This window comes from Cetorhinus maximus, chromosome 29 (genome assembly GCF_964194155.1).
Source record: "Cetorhinus maximus chromosome 29, sCetMax3.hap1.1, whole genome shotgun sequence".
In the NCBI taxonomy this organism is placed as follows: Eukaryota; Metazoa; Chordata; class Chondrichthyes; order Lamniformes; family Cetorhinidae; genus Cetorhinus; species Cetorhinus maximus.
In genome coordinates, this window is record NC_135907.1 from 4,400,794 (window position 1) to 4,418,549 (window position 17,756).

Here is a 17,756-nt window from a genome sequence, read left to right on the forward strand (position 1 = left end):
CTGTGGCGATCACGCCAGCCATCTTCCGCTTTATCTGGAGGTCAAAAGTGGATCCTGTTTGCAGGGACATGATGTAAAAAAACTCTGGATGAAGGGGGAAAAAACATGCCCAACATCACCCTCATCCTGATGGCCACCTTTGTGTATGGCAGTATCAAGCTGTGTGTAGACCCAAACACCAAGCGTCACTACGTGCTGAGGTTCTACCTGTCCCTGGTGTTGCGAAGGATGGGTCTGGCCACCCTGCCGCGGAACGCTCCAAGTGCCGTATCACCTGCCCCGTGTGGAAAAACTTATGCAGAGAAACACCTTTGTCCGCAAGTCCATCAGGCAGTGGTTAGCACGTATCACCCTAGAGGCCCTGCGGGAAAAGGAGATGGTGGATTCCGGCGGACGGTTCGCCGAACAGACCGTCAGGGTCATTTGGCAGAATGCCTCATCACCAGAACTCTGAAGAGAGTGGCCGTGGTTCTTGTCGAGGTGCATCCCGAGCAGTTCCGTGACACAGGTATGGACTCTGTGCTCCAGGGGCTGTTCCCAGGGACACACGCCGAGACAAACATCAACTACCGCCGGAGGATCCACTCGGTGAAAGACACTCTTTGGCTGTCCGAAACTTGTTGGTCTTCCATTGCAAAGAGTTGGCACATTCCAAGGTCCAGGACTACGTGCTGAGGGACGCACTAAAGTTTGGGGCAAAGGCGTAATGGAGAAAGGTCGCTGTCTACGGTTGCGCTAGATGTGTCGTGTAACTGGCAGGTAATGGAAAATTTCGAGAAACACTCAGTCACAAGGGAGAACACGTGACAGGCATGAGAGACAATCCATGAGTCTTTGTAGCTGAGTTTCCGTGTGAGCAACTAGCTCACAGCGCAGAGGAGTTCTTCGATCGAGGCCTGCTGTATTTTTGTCTTTGCTTTCAGCTTGAGCAGTCAAAGAACAAAGAAGAAAAAAAAGTACAGCACAGGAACAGGCACTTCGGCCCTCCAAGCCTGCGCCGATCGGTCTGTGGAGCTTGCCAGCTGACCAGGTATGCAGCTAAAGTCCTTCCACATCTACAGGGAAGGCAAAGTCAGCAGCGTTTCTCCCAGAGTGTAGAGAGTCCTTGGAACTCTCTTCCTCGAAAGGTGGTGGAAACAGAGTCTTTGAATATTTTCAAGACAGAGCTGGATAGACTAACAAGGCGGGGTTGGAAGGTTATCGCTGGTAGGCAGGAATGTGGGGTTGAGGTTACAATCGGATCAGCCATGATCTTCTGAGTAGTGGAGCAGGCTCTTGGGGCCCAGTGGCCTACTCCTGCTCCTAAGTTGTATGTTCATACATGTAGGGGCATTACTTTTTACTGATTCCAGTGCTTCTCCTGCACTGAACCTGGAGAGTACTACGTCAGCTGCTGTTGAGTTGTTTCCTGATGCCCTGCTTTCTTTTGTACGAGCTGTCTAGCATCCTCGTTTATGGGCTTCCTTTGCTTGGCGTTGGGCCTTCTTTTGGGCTGACTGTTGGTCTATTTCCTTTACGGGATGTCAGCATGACATCACCAGAAGGGAAATGTGTCATGTTATGAAGTCACAGTAAATAAGTCCAATGCATTATATCATTATAATAACACAAGATGATGATCAGCAGTGAGAAGGCAGGTGGCAGCAAGGATAAGTACAGGTACGACACAGCGAACAGCCTTAGATCCTGTTAAAATGTTGAAAATGTTTCTCCCCTTCTCGAAGATTATTTCCTTCAAAATTTTAGAAATCTTTCAGCTTCAACCAGAAGTCACACACAAGCCAAACAACAAAACCACCTGCGTGCACAGCACAGCACACCATCTGCCAGCCTGCAATGATGTCGGCTCTCTTTTAATCACCTTTTCCCCTCCAATCAGTCCTATTCAGCAGGCAAGCAAAGGAGCGCAGAAAATACATCTGCACGGCTGTTTCTAACTTCTAGAAAGGGAACAGCCTTATCCTAGGAAAGTGAAAAATATCTATACTGTCACAAAGTGATGAACTTGAACTGCAAAACACCACGCTTACCTGAGCTTGTGTCACAGTTTTTGCTGTCTATCTCAGCCAGTATTCTCAGTCGTCCATCCTGGCTTCTTGCTCTCTCTGCAGCTTTCAGATGCCTCCCCTTGGCCGGCCTCAGTGCTCAGTGATAGATCAGCGCTCGGTATTATTTCTGTCCTCAGTGGTAACTGCTAGGGGAGAAAGGCTTGACTTTTTCAATCACCTTTTACCTCAGTAAAATCCAAGTAGAACCTAAAGTGGCAATGCTTCTCCCTCTCAGCACCCAACATGTCTTGCCTTTTCTTCAGGTTGGATTTGAGGAAGCACTACAGTTGCTGCCTGGCTGCCATTTCAAGTACAGAGACAAGGGGCAGCCCCATGACCCCTCCCCCGACTCCTGCACAATATGCAAATGTAGCACATTGTCTGAGTGCAATTTGGGAGCTGAAGACGGTTTCACAGTGGGATACAAGATATGAGGAGAGGTTTCCTCACAGACACACCGCCACATAAGCCCCTTTAAATTTGCGCGGCTGTGCAAAAAGTTTAATGGGCCCGCACACTTAAACAAATCGGTCACGCACTGTAATGACTCGCCTCATTCAGTTCAACAGAAATTAGGATCATGTTTTTAACCTGTGCCCTAGTTTTAAAATATTTTGTGTTCCATATTTACTTTCTCAATTTGTTATTAATTTACTTTACATTGCTTTATATTCTATTTTGTCTTGGACATGCATCACGGTTCGTTCAATCTCACTGGTTAAGAAAATTAAAATATTTAGTTTGATCAGGGTCTTACACTTGTCAAGAGGAGCCCTTTCAAATACTGGCCTGCTTTTGGAGGCCTGAAGTCACTGGAGCTGCACAAGTCAAGACGACTGAAGGCCTGATTCGCTGTGTAATATACGATGCAGCATCTTGTTGCACTAGCAGGCAGGAAGGAGTTTTCTGCAATGCAGTTTAAAGGCTTGATACACTAAGTACACGTTCATTTCAGGTTTGTCATTTCAGGACGCTGCGTGTTTTTTTGCTCTGTTTTCTGACTCTGAAATTCTAATTCAGACTGTGGAGAAGAGCTGTTGTTGCTGCTGTTGGTTTTCTTTGTAACCGTTGTCGTTTTTTTGTGGAAAAATATACCTTATCCATAAAATATCTGAAAGAACATTACAAAACATTTCAAAATGGCCATCGCAAAAAGTGCAATCATATTCCAGTTTTTCAAATAGATCATGTCGCACCCTGCGACGCTTCAATACGATCAATGAACATTACAGACATTTCAACATGCTGATTACAGGCAGTCAGACAGTGCAATAGTATTCAAGTTATCTACATAGATCATGTTGCACTCTGAGGTGCTTCAATACAATTGTGATAAATGTAATATTCACTGCATACATTCAATGTGAGTCTTTCAGGCCGAGGGGTCTATACCTTTCCCAGTCCCTCGGTGCACTATGGCTGAAAGGTCTTAGACAGCGACCGTTCCCCGCTGCGCATTTGTGGCGGCTGCCCCAAGCTTTAGTGCGTCCCTCAGCACGTAGTCCTCGGCCTTGGAATGTGCCAGCCAGTCTGCAACACTCTGCTGGGGACAACTCATTGCGCTGGAAGACCAACAAGTTTCGGGCAGACCAAAGAGCGTCTTTCACCGAGTAGATGATCCTCCACCTGCTTGTCTCGATGTGCGTCCCTGTCCCTGGGATCAACACGTAGAGCACAGAGACCTGTGTCACAGAACTGCTTGGGATGAACCGCGACAAAAACCACGGCAACTCTCTGCAGACCTTCTTTGCAAACGCACATTCCACAAAGAGGTGAACAACGGTCTCGTCCCCACGACAGCCACCTCGAGGTCAACATGCAGAGAGGCTGAGACTTCAGGAAGGATCTGACGGGGAGGGCATTTCTCACCACCAGCCAAGCTACGTCTTGGTGCTTGTTGGAAAGTTCTGGAGACGAGGCATTCTGCCAAACGACTTTGACAGTCTGCTCGGGGAAACATCGCACAGGATCCACCATCTCCTTTCCCCGCAGGGCCTATAGTTTTCCACCAGGGACAGGTGGTACGGCACGGTCCAACTACTTGGAGCGTTCCGCGGCAGCGTGGCCACACCCATCCTTCGCTAAACCGGGGACAGGTAGAACCTCAGCACGTAGTGACACCTGGTGTTTGCGTACCGAGGGTCTACGCACAGCTTGATACAGCCGCACACAAAGGTGGCCATCAGTATGAGGGCGATGTTGGGCACGTTTATTCCCCCTTTATCTAGAGGCTTATACAGCGCGTCCCTGCGGACACGATCCATTTTCGACCTCCAGATAAAGCGGAAGATGGCTCGGGTGATCGCCATCGCGCAGCAGTCTGGAATGGGCCAGACCTGCGCCATGTACAGCAACAGCGAGAGTGCCTCACACCTGATGACCAGGTTCTTACCCGCAACGGAGAGGAAGCGTCGCTCCCAGATTCCCAGTTTCCTTTTCACCATAGACACTGGATCCTTCCAGTTTCTAACGCATACCCCGGTCCCTCTGAACCATATCCCCAGCACCTTCAGGCCGTCAGCACTGACGGTGAAGGGGACAAAGGATCGGTCAGCCCAGTTCCCAAAGAACATGGCCTCGCTCTTCCCACGATTTACCTTGGCTCCCGAGTCCAGTTCGAACTGGTCGCAGATGTGGATCAGTCTGCACACCGACAGCGGATCAGAACAGAAGACGGCGACATCGTCCATGTACAGGGAGGCTTTGATCTGAGTGCCTCCACTGCCTGGGATCGTAACTCCTCTAATGCCCGGATCCTTCCTGATGGACTCAGCAAAGAACAGGCGAGAGAGGACAGCCCTGCCTGACTCCAGATTTAATTGGAAAGCTATCTGATTCCCACCCATTGATTGAGACTGCGCTACTGATGTTAGTGTAGAGTAGGATCCAACTGGATCCAATTGCGAATTCCCTCCCCAAACCCCATTTTGAGAGCACATCCACCATGTAGGTGTGCGATATTCTGTCAAAGGCTTTCTCCTAATCCAGGCTGATGAGGCAGGTGTCCACACCCCTGTCCTGCACATAGGCAATCGTATCCCTGAGCAGCGCCAGGCTGTCAGAGATCTTCCTGCCCGGCACAGAGCAGGTCTGGTCAGGGTGAATCACCAATTCCAGAGCGGATTTGACCCGATTGGCGATGACCTTGGACAGAATCTTATAGTCCACATTCAACAGTGAAATGGGTCGCCAATTTCTAATTTCCTCCCTTTCTTCCTTGTGCTTGTAGATGAGGGTGATGATGCCTTTCCTCATGGATTCTGACATACTGCCGGCCAGGAGCATACTCTCGTACACTCCTAGCAGGTCTGGGCCGATCAAGTCCCACAGAGCCGAATACAACTCCACCGGCAAGCCGTCGCTTCTGGGGAGATTTACTCTTCTCGAAGGACTCAAGGGCCTAAGTCAGTTCGTCAGGAGTTCGCGGTTTGTCCAGCCTCTCCCGTGTACTGTCGCCTGAGACCTCCGTGATAGAGGACAAGGAGGACTGGGAGGCCGTGCTGTCCGTCGGCTTCACGTCATAAAATCCGGCATAAAAGGATTTGCTGATCCTCAAAATGTCGGACTGCGCTGACTTTACTGATCCGTCTTCTTCATTCAGGCTGCTGATCACAGAGCTCTCTCTCTGTTCCTTTTGGAAGAAGAAACGTGAGCACGTCTCATCCTGCTCCACGGAGCGGGCTCTGGAATGGAAGATGTTCTTGGAGGCAAAGGGCTAGGCTTGCTGGCTCTTCACCTCTTGGAGTTCTTCCTTGACATCGACCCCCACCGACTGCAGCCGCAGCAGATTCTGCATGTTTTTCTGGAGTCGGGACATTTCCCTCTCTTCCTTTCTAGCTTTCTGGATGCTTTTGAGGATGAAAAACCTCTTGGTGTTTCCCTTGATCGCTTCCCACCAGTGTGTCAGGGACTCAAAGAGGGGTTTCATGGTTCTCCAACCTTCATAAGCCCTCTTGAGCTCCTCAATGTTCTCTGGGGTCAGCAGTTGCACGAATAGCTTCCATGCCCCCCTGCCCACCCTCAGGTCCTTCTCCAAGTGGCAGTCCGCCAGTAGGAGGCAGTGGTCAGAGAAGAACAACGGCTTGACCTCGGTGGATCTGACTGTGAATGCACGGGACACAAACAGGAAGTCTATCCTGGAACGAATGGACCCGTCTGGCCGCGACCAGGTGTATCTACGCTGCGCTCTGTCTGCAGGGTTGCTGAAGACGTCGTGCAGCTTGGCATCCTTAACTGTTTCCATCAGGGATCTGGACGTAGCGTCCAATCTGCTGCCGGCCCTGCCGGATCGTCCAGCCGCATCGATGATGCAGTTGAAGTCACCGCCCAGAATGACCGGCCTGGAGGTCGCCAGCAGCAGTGGGAGCTGCTGAAAAACCTCCAGCCGCTCAGCTCCTTGTGACGGGCCATACACGTTAATTAACCGGAGTGGAGCGTTCTTGTACATTACGTCTGCTACGAGGAGTCGCCCGCCCACCACCTCCTTCACCTCGGAGACGGTGAAGTTGCCTCCCCGCAGCAGAATACCCAGGCCGGAGGAACGAGAGTCATTTCCGCCCGACCAGATCGATGGCCCATGGGACCACCACCGTGACCATTGCCTGTAGGAGCTGAACTGGATAACCTCACTTATCCACGTTAAACTCCATCTGCCAAATTTTGGCCCATTCACCTAACCTGTCCATATCCATTTGTAAATTTCTCATTTCTTCACTGCAACTTACTTTCCCACCTATTTTGGTGTCATCTGCAAATTTAGCTATGGTACCTTCTACTCCTGAATCCAAGTAAATAGTTGGGGCCCAAGGACCGAACCCTGTGGCACCCCACTAGTTACAGCTTGCCATCCACAAAAGACCCATTTATCCTGACTCTCTGCTTTCTGTTGGTTAGCCAAAGCTCTATCCAAGCAAATATATTACCCTTAGCTGCGTGTGATCTTATCTTGTGTATTAATCTTTTGTGCGGCACCTTATCAAATGCCTTCTGGAAGTCCAGACATACTACATCTACAGGATCGCCATTATCCACTTTGCTTGTCACATCTTCAAAGAACTCTAGCAATTTAGTCAAACACGATTTAGTCTTCATAAAGCCATGCTGACTCTGATGGATTGCATTTTGACTTGCATTTTAGGAGGGTAGTGAAGGCATTGGAGAGAGTGCAGAAGAGGTTTACGAGTTTGGTTCCAGGGGCGAGGAAGTTGAGTTATGAAGTAAGATTGGAGAAGTTGGGACTGTATTCCTTGGGGAAAAGAAGTCTGAGAGGAGACTTGATAGAGGTATTGAAAATCATGAGGTATCTGGAGAGAGTAGATAGGGAGAAACTGCTTGCACCGATGAAAGGATCGAGAAGGAGCGGGCACAGGTTTAAAGTAACTAGCAGAAGAAGCAAAAGTGATAGGAGCAGCGAGTGGTCAGGGTCTGGAATGCACCGCCTGATAGCGTGGCGGAGGCAGGTTCAATTGAAGAGGGAATGAGATGATTATTTGAAAAGAAAGCATGTGCTGGGTTACGTGGAGAAGGCAGGAGAATGGCACGAAGTGAAATGTTCATTGGGAGAGCTGGTGCAGTCACGACGGGCGGAATGGGCTCCTTGTGCAGTGTAAGGATTGTGTGAACGTGGATGTAGACGTTTCCGAGTAGCTGTGTAAAGTGTGTGAGCTTTGAGGTGTGAGTTTTGACTGTTGCTATATCAGCAGCAGCAGCAGCAGCGGGCGGGAGCGGCAGCAGAGAGCTGGTTGAAAATGTTGTGAGGCGAAAGGTGCAGCTGAGAGAGTGTTTGAGAGGTGTATTTGCAAGTGAAAGATGTTTTTGTATGAGTGAGGTAGAGTGTTTGTGAGATGAGAGTGGTGTCTGTGAGCGTTGGGTGAGCGTGCGTGTTTTTTGTGTGTAGATGGTGCGGGTGAGTGAGAAAGAAAGAAAGTTGGGTTTTGAAAGATGTGCATGTTGAAAAGTAAAGAAAGCAGATGTTTGTAAGAAAACTATTTTTAGCATTGAAAATCCCCTGGAAAGGGGTGGTGCACCATTCCCAGAGATACTGCAATACCGGGTCGATGCGTGGAGTGGACGGAGCAAGCCCCTATTCCATCTCCCTGCTGCAAAAATCAATTTAATATATGGTCCCCAGATAAGGGACGTATCAGATATTAAACTGATAAGAACAGATTTTTTTTTTTTTTTTTTTTGTAAAAATATACTTTATTCATAAAATATCTTCAATCACATTCCAAACCATTTCAAAAACAACATTACAAGGGTACAATCCAGGTTAAACTTTTACAAAATGTATCACCAGGTGCATCAGTACAAACAATATTACAATCATTTACAGCCTTTCATTTTGAGCTGTACAGCCCGAGGGGCTCTAAACAGTTCCCAGTCTCTCGGTGCGCTGTGGCAGAAAGGTCTTAGACAGCGACCCTTCCCCATTGCGCCTTTGCGGCAGCTGCCCCAAGCTTTAGTGCGTCCCTCAGCACGTAGTCCTGGACTTTGGATTGTGCCAGTCCGCAACAATCGGTCGGGGACAACTCTTTGCGCTGGAAGACCAACAAGTTTCGGGCAGACCAAAGCGCCTCTTTCACCGAGTTGATGATCCTCCAGCTGCAGTCGATTTTTGTCTCGGTGTGTGTCCCTGGGAACAGCCCGTAGAGCACAGAGTCCTGTGTCACAGAACTGCTCGGGATGAACTTCGACAGCAACCACTGCATCTCTCTCCAGACTTTCTTTGCAAAGGCACAATCCACAAGGAGGTGAACAACGGTCTCTTCCCCACCACAGCCACCTCGAGGGCAACGTGCAGAGGGGGTGAGCCTCCTGGCGTGTAGGAAGGATCTGACGGGGAGGGCCTTTCTCACCACCAGCCAAGCCACGTCTTGGTGTTTGTTGGAAAGTTCTGGCGATGAGGCATTCTGCCAAATGACTTTGACAGTCTGCTCGGGGAACCATCCCACAGGGTCCACCCTCTCCTTTTCCCTCAGGGCCTCTAGGACGTTACGTGCTGACCACTGCCTGATGGACTTGTGGTCAAAGGTGTTTTTCTGCATAAATTTTTCCACCAGGGACAGGTGTTGCTGTACGTGGCGCAGGTCTGGCCCATTCCTCACTCCTGTGCTGTGGCGATCACGCCAGCCATCTTCCGCTTTATCTGGAGGTCAAAAGTGGATCCTGTTTGCAGGGACATGATGTAAGAAAACTCTGGATGAAGGGGGAAAAAACATGCCCAACATCACCCTCATCCTGATGGCCACCTTTGTGTATGGCAGTATCAAGCTGTGTGTAGACCCAAACACCAAGCGTCACTACGTGCTGAGGTTTTACCTGTCCCTGGTGTTGCGAAGGATGGGTCTGGCCACCCTGCCGCGGAACGCTCCAAGTGCCGTATCACCTGCCCCGTGTGGAAAAACTTATGCAGAGAAACACCTTTGTCCGCAAGTCCATCAGGCAGTGGTTAGCACGTATCACCCTAGAGGCCCTGCGGGAAAAGGAGATGGTGGATTCCGGCGGACGGTTCGCCGAACAGACCGTCAGGGTCATTTGGCAGAATGCCTCATCACCAGAACTCTGAAGAGAGTGGCCGTGGTTCTTGTCGAGGTGCATCCCGAGCAGTTCCGTGACACAGGTATGGACTCTGTGCTCCAGGGGCTGTTCCCAGGGACACACGCCGAGACAAACATCAACTACCGCCGGAGGATCCACTCGGTGAAAGACACTCTTTGGCTGTCCGAAACTTGTTGGTCTTCCATTGCAAAGAGTTGGCACATTCCAAGGTCCAGGACTACGTGCTGAGGGACGCACTAAAGTTTGGGGCAAAGGCGTAATGGAGAAAGGTCGCTGTCTACGGTTGCGCTAGATGTGTCGTGTAACTGGCAGGTAATGGAAAATTTCGAGAAACACTCAGTCACAAGGGAGAACACGTGACAGGCATGAGAGACAATCCATGAGTCTTTGTAGCTGAGTTTCCGTGTGAGCAACTAGCTCACAGCGCAGAGGAGTTCTTCGATCGAGGCCTGCTGTATTTTTGTCTTTGCTTTCAGCTTGAGCAGTCAAAGAACAAAGAAGAAAAAAAAGTACAGCACAGGAACAGGCACTTCGGCCCTCCAAGCCTGCGCCGATCGGTCTGTGGAGCTTGCCAGCTGACCAGGTATGCAGCTAAAGTCCTTCCACATCTACAGGGAAGGCAAAGTCAGCAGCGTTTCTCCCAGAGTGTAGAGAGTCCTTGGAACTCTCTTCCTCGAAAGGTGGTGGAAACAGAGTCTTTGAATATTTTCAAGACAGAGCTGGATAGATTAACAAGGCGGGGTTGGAAGGTTATCGCTGGTAGGCAGGAATGTGGGGTTGAGGTTACAATCGGATCAGCCATGACCTTCTGAGTAGTGGAGCAGGCTCTTGGGGCCCAGTGGCCTACTCCTGCTCCTAAGTTGTATGTTCATACATGTAGGGGCATTACTTTTTACTGATTCCAGTGCTTCTCCTGCACTGAACCTGGAGAGTACTACGTCAGCTGCTGTTGAGTTGTTTCCTGATGCCCTGCTTTCTTTTGTACGAGCTGTCTAGCATCCTCGTTTATGGGCTTCCTTTGCTTGGCGTTGGGCCTTCTTTTGGGCTGACTGTTGGTCTATTTCCTTTACGGGATGTCAGCATGACATCACCAGAAGGGAAATGTGTCATGTTATGAAGTCACAGTAAATAAGTCCAATGCATTATATCATTATAATAACACAAGATGATGATCAGCAGTGAGAAGGCAGGTGGCAGCAAGGATAAGTACAGGTACGACACAGCGAACAGCCTTAGATCCTGTTAAAATGTTGAAAATGTTTCTCCCCTTCTCGAAGATTATTTCCTTCAAAATTTTAGAAATCTTTCAGCTTCAACCAGAAGTCACACACAAGCCAAACAACAAAACCACCTGCGTGCACAGCACAGCACACCATCTGCCAGCCTGCAATGATGTCGGCTCTCTTTTAATCACCTTTTCCCCTCCAATCAGTCCTATTCAGCAGGCAAGCAAAGGAGCGCAGAAAATACATCTGCACGGCTGTTTCTAACTTCTAGAAAGGGAACAGCCTTATCCTAGGAAAGTGAAAAATATCTATACTGTCACAAAGTGATGAACTTGAACTGCAAAACACCACGCTTACCTGAGCTTGTGTCACAGTTTTTGCTGTCTATCTCAGCCAGTATTCTCAGTCGTCCATCCTGGCTTCTTGCTCTCTCTGCAGCTTTCAGATGCCTCCCCTTGGCCGGCCTCAGTGCTCAGTGATAGATCAGCGCTCGGTATTATTTCTGTCCTCAGTGGTAACTGCTAGGGGAGAAAGGCTTGACTTTTTCAATCACCTTTTACCTCAGTAAAATCCAAGTAGAACCTAAAGTGGCAATGCTTCTCCCTCTCAGCACCCAACATGTCTTGCCTTTTCTTCAGGTTGGATTTGAGGAAGCACTACAGTTGCTGCCTGGCTGCCATTTCAAGTACAGAGACAAGGGGCAGCCCCGTGACCCCTCCCCCGACTCCTGCACAATATGCAAATGTAGCACATTGTCTGAGTGCAATTTGGGAGCTGAAGACGGTTTCACAGTGGGATACAAGATATGAGGAGAGGTTTCCTCACAGACACACCGCCACATAAGCCCCTTTAAATTTGCGCGGCTGTGCAAAAAGTTTAATGGGCCCGCACACTTAAACAAATCGGTCACGCACTGTAATGACTCGCCTCATTCAGTTCAACAGAAATTAGGATCATGTTTTTAACCTGTGCCCTAGTTTTAAAATATTTTGTGTTCCATATTTACTTTCTCAATTTGTTATTAATTTACTTTACATTGCTTTATATTCTATTTTGTCTTGGACATGCATCACGGTTCGTTCAATCTCACTGGTTAAGAAAATTAAAATATTTAGTTTGATCAGGGTCTTACACTTGTCAAGAGGAGCCCTTTCAAATACTGGCCTGCTTTTGGAGGCCTGAAGTCACTGGAGCTGCACAAGTCAAGACGACTGAAGGCCTGATTCGCTGTGTAATATACGATGCAGCATCTTGTTGCACTAGCAGGCAGGAAGGAGTTTTCTGCAATGCAGTTTAAAGGCTTGATACACTAAGTACACGTTCATTTCAGGTTTGTCATTTCAGGACGCTGCGTGTTTTTTTGCTCTGTTTTCTGACTCTGAAATTCTAATTCAGACTGTGGAGAAGAGCTGTTGTTGCTGCTGTTGGTTTTCTTTGTAACTGTTGTCGTTTTTTTGTGGAAAAATATACCTTATCCATAAAATATCTGAAAGAACATTACAAAACATTTCAAAATGGCCATCGCAAAAAGTGCAATCATATTCCAGTTTTTCAAATAGATCATGTCGCACCCTGCGACGCTTCAATACGATCAATGAACATTACAGACATTTCAACATGCTGATTACAGGCAGTCAGACAGTGCAATAGTATTCAAGTTATCTACATAGATCATGTTGCACTCTGAGGTGCTTCAATACAATTGTGATAAATGTAATATTCACTGCATACATTCAATGTGAGTCTTTCAGGCCGAGGGGTCTATACCTTTCCCAGTCCCTCGGTGCACTATGGCTGAAAGGTCTTAGACAGCGACCGTTCCCCGCTGCGCATTTGTGGCGGCTGCCCCAAGCTTTAGTGCGTCCCTCAGCACGTAGTCCTCGGCCTTGGAATGTGCCAGCCAGTCTGCAACACTCTGCTGGGGACAACTCATTGCACTGGAAGACCAACAAGTTTCGGGCAGACCAAAGAGCGTCTTTCACCGAGTAGATGATCCTCCACCTGCTTGTCTCGATGTGCGTCCCTGTCCCTGGGATCAACACGTAGAGCACAGAGACCTGTGTCACAGAACTGCTTGGGATGAACCGCGACAAAAACCACGGCAACTCTCTGCAGACCTTCTTTGCAAACGCACATTCCACAAAGAGGTGAACAACGGTCTCGTCCCCACGACAGCCACCTCGAGGTCAACATGCAGAGAGGCTGAGACTTCAGGAAGGATCTGACGGGGAGGGCATTTCTCACCACCAGCCAAGCTACGTCTTGGTGCTTGTTGGAAAGTTCTGGAGACGAGGCATTCTGCCAAACGACTTTGACAGTCTGCTCGGGGAAACATCGCACAGGATCCACCATCTCCTTTCCCCGCAGGGCCTATAGTTTTCCACCAGGGACAGGTGGTACGGCACGGTCCAACTACTTGGAGCGTTCCGCGGCAGCGTGGCCACACCCATCCTTCGCTAAACCGGGGACAGGTAGAACCTCAGCACGTAGTGACACCTGGTGTTTGCGTACCGAGGGTCTACGCACAGCTTGATACAGCCGCACACAAAGGTGGCCATCAGTATGAGGGCGATGTTGGGCACGTTTATTCCCCCTTTATCTAGAGGCTTATACAGCGCGTCCCTGCGGACACGATCCATTTTCGACCTCCAGATAAAGCGGAAGATGGCTCGGGTGATCGCCATCGCGCAGCAGTCTGGAATGGGCCAGACCTGCGCCATGTACAGCAACAGCGAGAGTGCCTCACACCTGATGACCAGGTTCTTACCCGCAACGGAGAGGAAGCGTCGCTCCCAGATTCCCAGTTTCCTTTTCACCATAGACACTGGATCCTTCCAGTTTCTAACGCATACCCCGGTCCCTCTGAACCATATCCCCAGCACCTTCAGGCCGTCAGCACTGACGGTGAAGGGGACAAAGGATCGGTCAGCCCAGTTCCCAAAGAACATGGCCTCGCTCTTCCCACGATTTACCTTGGCTCCCGAGTCCAGTTCGAACTGGTCGCAGATGTGGATCAGTCTGCACACCGACAGCGGATCAGAACAGAAGACGGCGACATCGTCCATGTACAGGGAGGCTTTGATCTGAGTGCCTCCACTGCCTGGGATCGTAACTCCTCTAATGCCCGGATCCTTCCTGATGGACTCAGCAAAGAACAGGCGAGAGAGGACAGCCCTGCCTGACTCCAGATTTAATTGGAAAGCTATCTGATTCCCACCCATTGATTGAGACTGCGCTACTGATGTTAGTGTAGAGTAGGATCCAACTGGATCCAATTGCGAATTCCCTCCCCAAACCCCATTTTGAGAGCACATCCACCATGTAGGTGTGCGATATTCTGTCAAAGGCTTTCTCCTAATCCAGGCTGATGAGGCAGGTGTCCACACCCCTGTCCTGCACATAGGCAATCGTATCCCTGAGCAGCGCCAGGCTGTCAGAGATCTTCCTGCCCGGCACAGAGCAGGTCTGGTCAGGGTGAATCACCAATTCCAGAGCGGATTTGACCCGATTGGCGATGACCTTGGACAGAATCTTATAGTCCACATTCAACAGTGAAATGGGTCGCCAATTTCTAATTTCCTCCCTTTCTTCCTTGTGCTTGTAGATGAGGGTGATGATGCCTTTCCTCATGGATTCTGACATACTGCCGGCCAGGAGCATACTCTCGTACACTCCTAGCAGGTCTGGGCCGATCAAGTCCCACAGAGCCGAATACAACTCCACCGGCAAGCCGTCGCTTCTGGGGAGATTTACTCTTCTCGAAGGACTCAAGGGCCTAAGTCAGTTCGTCAGGAGTTCGCGGTTTGTCCAGCCTCTCCCGTGTACTGTCGCCTGAGACCTCCGTGATAGAGGACAAGGAGGACTGGGAGGCCGTGCTGTCCGTCGGCTTCACGTCATAAAATCCGGCATAAAAGGATTTGCTGATCCTCAAAATGTCGGACTGCGCTGACTTTACTGATCCGTCTTCTTCATTCAGGCTGCTGATCACAGAGCTCTCTCTCTGTTCCTTTTGGAAGAAGAAACGTGAGCACGTCTCATCCTGCTCCACGGAGCGGGCTCTGGAATGGAAGATGTTCTTGGAGGCAAAGGGCTAGGCTTGCTGGCTCTTCACCTCTTGGAGTTCTTCCTTGACATCGACCCCCACCGACTGCAGCCGCAGCAGATTCTGCATGTTTTTCTGGAGTCGGGACATTTCCCTCTCTTCCTTTCTAGCTTTCTGGATGCTTTTGAGGATGAAAAACCTCTTGGTGTTTCCCTTGATCGCTTCCCACCAGTGTGTCAGGGACTCAAAGAGGGGTTTCATGGTTCTCCAACCTTCATAAGCCCTCTTGAGCTCCTCAATGTTCTCTGGGGTCAGCAGTTGCACGAATAGCTTCCATGCCCCCCTGCCCACCCTCAGGTCCTTCTCCAAGTGGCAGTCCGCCAGTAGGAGGCAGTGGTCAGAGAAGAACAACGGCTTGACCTCGGTGGATCTGACTGTGAATGCACGGGACACAAACAGGAAGTCTATCCTGGAACGAATGGACCCGTCTGGCCGCGACCAGGTGTATCTACGCTGCGCTCCGTCTGCAGGGTTGCTGAAGACGTCGTGCAGCTTGGCATCCTTAACTGTTTCCATCAGGGATCTGGACGTAGCGTCCAATCTGCTGCCGGCCCTGCCGGATCGTCCAGCCGCATCGATGATGCAGTTGAAGTCACCGCCCAGAATGACCGGCCTGGAGGTCGCCAGCAGCAGTGGGAGCTGCTGAAAAACCTCCAGCCGCTCAGCTCCTTGTGACGGGCCATACACGTTAATTAACCGGAGTGGAGCGTTCTTGTACATTACGTCTGCTACGAGGAGTCGCCCGCCCACCACCTCCTTCACCTCGGAGACGGTGAAGTTGCCTCCCCGCAGCAGAATACCCAGGCCGGAGGAACGAGAGTCATTTCCGCCCGACCAGATCGATGGCCCATGGGACCACCACCGTGACCATTGCCTGTAGGAGCTGAACTGGATAACCTCACTTATCCACGTTAAACTCCATCTGCCAAATTTTGGCCCATTCACCTAACCTGTCCATATCCATTTGTAAATTTCTCATTTCTTCACTGCAACTTACTTTCCCACCTATTTTGGTGTCATCTGCAAATTTAGCTATGGTACCTTCTACTCCTGAATCCAAGTAAATAGTTGGGGCCCAAGGACCGAACCCTGTGGCACCCCACTAGTTACAGCTTGCCATCCACAAAAGACCCATTTATCCTGACTCTCTGCTTTCTGTTGGTTAGCCAAAGCTCTATCCAAGCAAATATATTACCCTTAGCTGCGTGTGATCTTATCTTGTGTATTAATCTTTTGTGCGGCACCTTATCAAATGCCTTCTGGAAGTCCAGACATACTACATCTACAGGATCGCCATTATCCACTTTGCTTGTCACATCTTCAAAGAACTCTAGCAATTTAGTCAAACACGATTTAGTCTTCATAAAGCCATGCTGACTCTGATGGATTGCATTTTGACTTGCATTTTAGGAGGGTAGTGAAGGCATTGGAGAGAGTGCAGAAGAGGTTTACGAGTTTGGTTCCAGGGGCGAGGAAGTTGAGTTATGAAGTAAGATTGGAGAAGTTGGGACTGTATTCCTTGGGGAAAAGAAGTCTGAGAGGAGACTTGATAGAGGTATTGAAAATCATGAGGTATCTGGAGAGAGTAGATAGGGAGAAACTGCTTGCACCGATGAAAGGATCGAGAAGGAGCGGGCACAGGTTTAAAGTAACTAGCAGAAGAAGCAAAAGTGATAGGAGCAGCGAGTGGTCAGGGTCTGGAATGCACCGCCTGATAGCGTGGCGGAGGCAGGTTCAATTGAAGAGGGAATGAGATGATTATTTGAAAAGAAAGCATGTGCTGGGTTACGTGGAGAAGGCAGGAGAATGGCACGAAGTGAAATGTTCATTGGGAGAGCTGGTGCAGTCACGACGGGCGGAATGGGCTCCTTGTGCAGTGTAAGGATTGTGTGAACGTGGATGTAGACGTTTCCGAGTAGCTGTGTAAAGTGTGTGAGCTTTGAGGTGTGAGTTTTGACTGTTGCTGTATCAGCAGCAGCAGCAGCAGCGGGCGGGAGCGGCAGCAGAGAGCTGGTTGAAAATGTTGTGAGGCGAAAGGTGCAGCTGAGAGAGTGTTTGAGAGGTGTATTTGCAAGTGAAAGATGTTTTTGTATGAGTGAGGTAGAGTGTTTGTGAGATGAGAGTGGTGTCTGTGAGCGTTGGGTGAGCGTGCGTGTTTTTTGTGTGTAGATGGTGCGGGTGAGTGAGAAAGAAAGAAAGTTGGGTTTTGAAAGATGTGCATGTTGAAAAGTAAAGAAAGCAGATGTTTGTAAGAAAACTATTTTTAGCATTGAAAATCCCCTGGAAAGGGGTGGTGCACCATTCCCAGAGATACTGCAATACCGGGTCGATGCGTGGAGTGGACGGAGCAAGCCCCTATTCCATCTCCCTGCTGCAAAAATCAATTTAATATATGGTCCCCAGATAAGGGACGTATCAGATATTAAACTGATAAGAACAGATTTTTTTTTTTTTTTTTGTAAAAATATACTTTATTCATAAAATATCTTCAATCACATTCCAAACCATTTCAAAAACAACATTACAAGGGTACAATCCAGGTTAAACTTTTACAAAATGTATCACCAGGTGCATCAGTACAAACAATATTACAATCATTTACAGCCTTTCATTTTGAGCTGTACAGCCCGAGGGGCTCTAAACAGTTCCCAGTCTCTCGGTGCGCTGTGGCAGAAAGGTCTTAGACAGCGACCCTTCCCCATTGCGCCTTTGCGGCAGCTGCCCCAAGCTTTAGTGCGTCCCTCAGCACGTAGTCCTGGACTTTGGATTGTGCCAGTCCGCAACAATCGGTCGGGGACAACTCTTTGCGCTGGAAGACCA

The 17,756-nt window shown here is 49.4% G+C and overlaps 1 protein-coding gene, 1 non-coding gene and 1 pseudogene across 3 annotated transcripts in view; all 3 read right to left on the reverse strand.

Annotated features, from left to right (window-relative positions):
* Nucleotides 1-6,076, reverse strand: part of ccdc134 (coiled-coil domain containing 134) — a 156,372-nt gene extending 150,296 nt beyond the window's left edge. Inside the window, exon 1 of one of the 2 annotated variants that reach the window (XM_078532112.1) lies at nt 2,031-6,076. The gene's annotated coding sequence lies outside the window, so the exon portion shown is untranslated. The remainder of the gene's footprint in view (nt 1-2,030) is intronic. The other variant, XM_078532113.1, reaches the window with a different exon arrangement.
* Nucleotides 6,077-8,063: 1,987 nt separating this feature from the next.
* LOC144669792 (U2 spliceosomal RNA) lies at nt 8,064-8,246 on the reverse strand. Its single transcript, XR_013573743.1, has one exon. It is a non-coding gene; the product is annotated as a U2 spliceosomal RNA (small nuclear RNA).
* An 8,978-nt stretch (nt 8,247-17,224) lies between these two features.
* LOC144669781 (U2 spliceosomal RNA) lies at nt 17,225-17,404 on the reverse strand (annotated as a pseudogene).
* Nucleotides 17,405-17,756: the final 352 nt, after the last annotated feature.